At 37.6% G+C, this 5,617-nt stretch overlaps 1 long non-coding RNA gene across 1 annotated transcript; it reads left to right on the top strand.

The window, feature by feature from the left end:
* Window positions 1-945: 945 nt before the first annotated feature.
* On the top strand, window positions 946-5,343 carry LOC114550411 (uncharacterized). Its single transcript, XR_003691694.1, has 6 exons — window positions 946-1,156; window positions 1,931-1,955; window positions 2,192-2,227; window positions 2,349-2,425; window positions 3,548-3,623; window positions 4,926-5,343. It is a non-coding gene; the product is annotated as an uncharacterized LOC114550411 (long non-coding RNA).
* Window positions 5,344-5,617: the final 274 nt, after the last annotated feature.

Below are 5,617 nucleotides of genomic sequence, written 5' to 3'. Positions count from 1 at the left end.
CTATGAATAATACCATTGTCACTTTACCTCCTAATTTTGTCTCTTAATATTTCCTGCCAGTTTTCCACTTCTTTTAACTTGAGTTTGACATGTTAACATCGGCTTGCTTTTGAGGCTGAAAAACACTGCATCCTTGTGCCAGACTGCAGTAGATTGTTAGTGATATTTTAGAAAAAATACTTTTCAGGAACTCCCTCCATGCATTCAATTATTTGACATGTAACTGCATCACTGCAACACTTTGAAATGCTACCTCAAGTTCACCATTTTGTAAACTTGAGTAGTTTTTTCACCAAGTACTTTTTTACTCTTACTCAAGTAATTATTTGGATGACTACTTGTTACTTTTACTTGAGTCATGTTATTGTGAAGTAACAGTACTTTTACTTGAGTACAATTTTTGGCTACTCTACCCACCTCTGCACTTAATACACTGAAACATGCATAAGTGTAATCAAAAAAATACATCTAATAATATCTGGAGACTAGTTTGCAATACCCAAAGTTGTACAGTAGCTCTGTATTTACTTAGTTGCTAATGTCTGACTGTGAAGACACAAATGTGTGTGTGTGTGTGTGTGTGTGTGTGTGTGTGTGTGTGTGTGTGTGTGTGTGTGTGTGTGTTGGTTTTCTTCAGGGTTGTTTCCAGCTGAACTTCCACATTTTACTGTCCCTTCTGCTCTCCCTTAATCCCACTCAAGTCCACTTCTGTTGTATTCAGGCAGAAATTAAATTGTGCAGATATTTCACCCTAAAACACACATTAAAACACACACACTTTCTCAACAGCAGGGGTGAACACTTTCTGCTTTTAGCAGTTTCCTCCCTACCTCTCTCTCTCTCTCTCTCTCTCTCTCTCTCTCTCTTTCTCCTCCCTCCACTCCCCTCCTCCTCCTCTCTTTTCTTGCCGTCATTTTAATCCTTCCTCCACGCTGAGAGGTTCAGTAGCTAGACACAGAGGAAAAGAAAAAGGAAAGACAGAAAGCACCTCCTCCCTATTTATTTCTTAGTACCTGTCTTGTTCTTTACTTCTACTTCTTCTCATTCATCTATTCTTTCCTTCTTCTTCTTCTGTGCTTTTACAGACTCAGGTGAGAGATGGGATGTGGAAATTCCTCACAAGCCACCGCCAACAGCAGCAACAGCAGCACTGGAGGTGAGAAACACTGACAGGGTGTTTGTGTCTGAAATAGAAGAACATTCGGTTTCTCTAGTAGCATATAAAAGATAATAACAGATAATAAAACAGATTTTAGTTGTATTTAAGTTATCGTAGAAACGTTTATTGTCATATAATGCTGTTAAAAGCACTGTCAGTAATTAGTTTTGACCATACAAATTGCAGGTAAGCTGGTGAAATGAACTCTGCACTCATAGCAGTTTCATGTTGTATAGTTAACAATGCCACCTTTTAGGGGATGGTTTACCTAAATTAAAACATATTAAATCTGAATCTGAGCTGTGACAGGGTCAGCTCTGTAAACACCTGCAGGAATGTGATTGGATGTTACTGTCCATGCAGCTGTGAAATGAGCCAATGATTAGAAAGAGCTGAGGCCCATCAGCCCATACAAGTGCGACTTCAGTGCTCTGAACACGGCGCTCCATTCATGTGACGAATATATGATACATTATATATACAGTATTTAAAATGTTGGTGTTTAATGTCCCCATTTGCTCTTTTCTGCTTTTTCTACTGTTTGGCCTACGTGTAACTGTTTTTTTAACCTAATTAAATTTCTATTTGTTTTTTTTTATTGCTTCTTTTGCTTCATACCTCTTGTTGTTGCTGCAGGTTGCATTTCTGTTACGTTACTGTAGTCATGGGTGATAGCAAAGAAACGTGCAAATGTAAATGTTACAGATTATTAATTTAACTGAGAAATTGTACTATTCATCTATTCATTTATCTGTCCGTTTGTGACCTCAGGTCGTGTTGAGTCTTCATCAAAGGTGTAAGTTCATTTTATAACTTTTACCTCTTTCATGAAAAGCCACATACACACACACACACACACACACACACAAACACACACACACACACACACACACATTAAAAGTTCCATGTAAACAGAAAAACATCAAAGAAAGGTCAAACAACACGTTTTAACATCTGTGTGTGTGTGTGTGTGTGTGTGTGTGTGTGTGTGTGTGTGTGTGTGTGTGTGTGTGTGTGTGTGTGTGTTGACAGATCAGAAGAGTCTGTGCCAGGAGATGACAAATGGCAGTGAGTCATTCAATTCAGATAATGTCTAATATCTCTACATACATAAATAAATTACTCATATAAAATCATTTTACATTTACACTGACTTACTTTACACATATTGTTGTTGTTGTTCATATAGGAACTATGGAGGTGTGTATGTGGGTTTTCCTGCTGACCTGAGCAACATTCCTCAAGTACAGATAGGATCACTCAGAGGTAAAACACACACACACACACACACACACACACACACACTGATTGAAGAACATAAGAAGAACCACAACAAGCTAAATTCAAAATACAGAGTCCTTCATAGAGTTAAAATAACAACGAAAATCCTTCTCTACTGCTCAGCAAGAGCAAAGTGTTATTGGGCCCCATGCAAGAACCATTCCTACGACCACATTTGTTCTTAAATGACAAATTAAAAGTGATTTAAGAAAATTAAACACCTGTCACAGATTTTTTTCCAAAGCAAAACACAAACACAAACCAGATTTTGCAAAAAAAAAGTTAAGCTAATTAAATGCAGTTTTATGTGATCCAACCTCAATCTGACCCCACCGCAAGGCGTACGCTGCAGGTTTTAGCAGAGCTGCTCCTGTAGCCAGGTGCCAGGTTTGCATACTGGGATGCAGATGAGTGAAATGACAAAATCAACAGCTGCTAGCATACTCAAAGTCTGACCTGAACTAGCAACAAAGTAAATAGATAGTTGATATTTAGGCACATAGGATCTTCTTCAGGACTTTCCTATCCTGTGTTTGCTTTTCTTGCTGGTTCCCTTGAATGTTTTTCTGTATGACAAAAACCAAATCAAGTCTACCAACTTATCCCCCGATTTAGACCACAGCAAACTAACTATAGGTTTGAAAACGCCCCCAAAAAGACACACAAAAATAAGAAACTAGCATCGGTTTTTATCTAAATGTGGGTCAGATGAAAAATAAGACTTTTTGTCCGATTTTTTTTATAGTTAACGAATGTGTTTGTGTTTAGTTTCTGACAAACACACATACACACACACACACACACACACACACACACACACACACACACACACACACACACACACACACACACACACACACACACACAGACACACACACAATTTCCTGTTGGGACTCCAGGGCCACAAGAGCATGGGAGAAAGAAAACACTGATGACCACTTCACAGTCTGCATGTCAATCGTTTTCTTGATCTTGACCCTTACATGTGTGTGTATATCTATACAAGTAAGTTCTGTATATGTGTTTTATATTTTGTTAGTGCTAAACGTGCATTTCATTTAATATTTGGTGTGTGTGTTATTGTATTAATTAAACTGTCCTCCACAGAGCATGAGAGAGACTTGTTGTCCCTCAGGAGGCCGCTGTGGGGGGACGGACTCTGATTTTAATGAAGAGCCCAGAGGTGTGTGTGTGTGTGTGTGTGTGTGTGTGTGTGTGTGTGTGTGTGTGTGTTGACCTTCTCCAGTTTCTCAGTGCCTGAGAGCTACGATGTCATGTCAGCGGTTAAAGGACCATACATGTGTTTTTGCTTATTATCTTTATTTCACCTGCTCTTTACTTCACTGCCTAAAGCTTATTTACCGGTAAGTTTAATGCCGGTATTGTGTGAATATCAACTTGCAGACACTAGAAACTTGCGTGTGTCATCATAATATATCTCATATCTCCTCACAGGTAAAGGAAAATTATGTTTTTAATTTAAGTACCTGGTAAGCACCTTTTCAAGCCTCTAAAAATCTTTCAAATGCAAGGCTATCAAAAATTGTTTATAAATCATTAGAAATTTAGAAATAGACAAAACTGACTCCAATCCATAACATTATGAGGAAATTACGTCTCAGCTCAATCCTCATCAGTTCAAAATCAGTGATCTCTGCAAGTTGACTTTTATACAATACTAACGGTAGAAACTAGGAAAAAACACATTTAGAGTGGCGGAGAGTCAGACTTCAGAGAGTAAATACAAAGTAAAGCTGAGGCTCATGGGAATGTCTTTGTTTTGGAGGTATTTGTCTAAAAGGCAGGGGTTCACCAAAGTCAGTGGGTGTCATCTTCTGGAGAACATGACTATCTGAAACCAATTTCATGGCAGTCCAATAGTTTCTGAGCTATGATAGTCTGGACCAAAGTGGAGGACTGAACCAATAGACCTACATTGGTCCTAAAGGACCACACCAGTGTTTTTGCTTGTTTTAGGCTTTTAAGTTTTCTATTTCCCTAATAGCTTATAAGTCATTCCATCACTTATTTTGTATTTTGTATGTATTTAAGCAGATTAACCCATGTTTATTTGTATGACCCTTACCGTTAACGGTTTCAATTTCTGGCATTGTGTACTTTGGTTTGGTTTTTGCACCTTATTGAGTTTTTATTTTCACTATATATATTTTTACTCTTTCTTACTTTGTACTGTGACAATAATTTCCTTCGGAATAAATAATCTATTTTATCTTAACATATCTTCTAAGAACAAAAGCTAATTGCAATTTAAAAGTAACAGTAGATCATTACAGCAACTGTAATTAAACAGTATATTTATTTAACATTGCTAACCCTCTTTGGGTTTTGTTCATTGTGTCTATAAAATCATGCAGTAATTAAAATACTTATTACTTTAATGTGCTTATGTTTCAGTTTTTTACCAGTTAAATAAATCCCTTGAAATGAATTATGTTGTCTTTTATGCCTCTCTGTGAACTGAAAGGTGCAACAGACGAATGATACAGAAGAAAGAAAGAAGAAGAAAGTGTTTGTCATCAGGAACTTACCAAGTCTCGAACGGGAAACAGCAGCACCCAGCGAGCCAATCTTCTCTCCCGGCGTCCTCTGTGAGGACTTTAATGGGATCAGCTCCACCTGGATAAACTGGCTGTGGAGCCCGTTGTGTCAAACAAACTGGCTAAAGACGTTTGTGATTTTATGGGAGCAGATGTCAACCTGAACTCTTAAAAAACAGTGACGGTTTGCATTTAGATCATTGCATGAAGAGGATGCAGGTTTTTTTATTGGAAGCTGTGGTAGCGCTCCTTGTTGAGAGTAAGTACAGTAGTACTAATTTAAGCTCTGAATATCTTGTACGATTACACGTAACATATATTGATGGACAGGTCCTGTGATATTCAGTCAATAAAACCCATAAAAAGACCAAAACCAACAACTGTCAGTGTGTATCCAAAGCCTGATATATCTTCTTCCTCTGTGTGCTCCATTGTTGTCCAAAAACTATTAAACGCACATCAGTGAGCCACACTGTTGCAAGTGCCTTCTATGGAGGAAATATTTATTCATAATTCAAATTGAAAGTCCAAAGAGAAATTGAAAGTCCAAAGGGAAAACAAAGCGAGATCAAATTAAAAATATTATTATTTTTAAAATTTTCCATTTGGCTTTGGCTTT

Source organism: Perca flavescens, chromosome 23, assembly GCF_004354835.1.
Source record: "Perca flavescens isolate YP-PL-M2 chromosome 23, PFLA_1.0, whole genome shotgun sequence".
Lineage (NCBI taxonomy): Eukaryota > Metazoa > Chordata > Actinopteri > Perciformes > Percidae > Perca > Perca flavescens.
This window is presented reverse-complemented; position numbering and strand designations above follow the sequence as displayed.